Raw genomic sequence first — 534 nt, 5'->3', positions numbered from 1 at the left:
CAACTTTCCTTCTTTAAAACTATCCCTTCTTCTCCCCCCCCCCCCACACACACACACTTTCTCTCCTTCCCCCTTTCCCACCTTCTTCTCCCTCCCAAATGAGGGCCACAACACACAAACAAGTCCCCATCCTTTGTTAAGTTGTTACTGTTTATATTTCCTTTGTATGCGTCGCGTGTGTAAGCTTATTAAGTGCTTTTCGAAGTCAAGTTAGATTGGAAAACTTTTGTTATGGAGCCACTTTTGTGTGATGTTAATGGCGATATACTGTCCTAGACGAGCGCGCTCACTGTAGTGGAAGCGAGGTCTGAAAGTTTCATTGTTTGTTTACTTTGTGAAAGTGAAGGCTTCGATATTGGAGAAGAAAAATTAATAACTTAAGCCTGTAGGTTTCCCTTAATGAGAGACATGGGAAAATACGTCTAGTTCTTGTGTCGTTACCTGCTGTCCGACAGAAGATACCTTTGCCTTTAATACAGACATTTAAGATTGTTCCAAGGGACACATAATCTACGAACTTAATGGCATATTTTT

Source organism: Penaeus monodon, chromosome 20 (assembly GCF_015228065.2).
Source record: "Penaeus monodon isolate SGIC_2016 chromosome 20, NSTDA_Pmon_1, whole genome shotgun sequence".
Taxonomy (NCBI): domain Eukaryota; kingdom Metazoa; phylum Arthropoda; class Malacostraca; order Decapoda; family Penaeidae; genus Penaeus; species Penaeus monodon.
The sequence above is the reverse complement of the archived record's forward strand: the minus strand, read 5'-3'. Positions refer to the sequence as shown.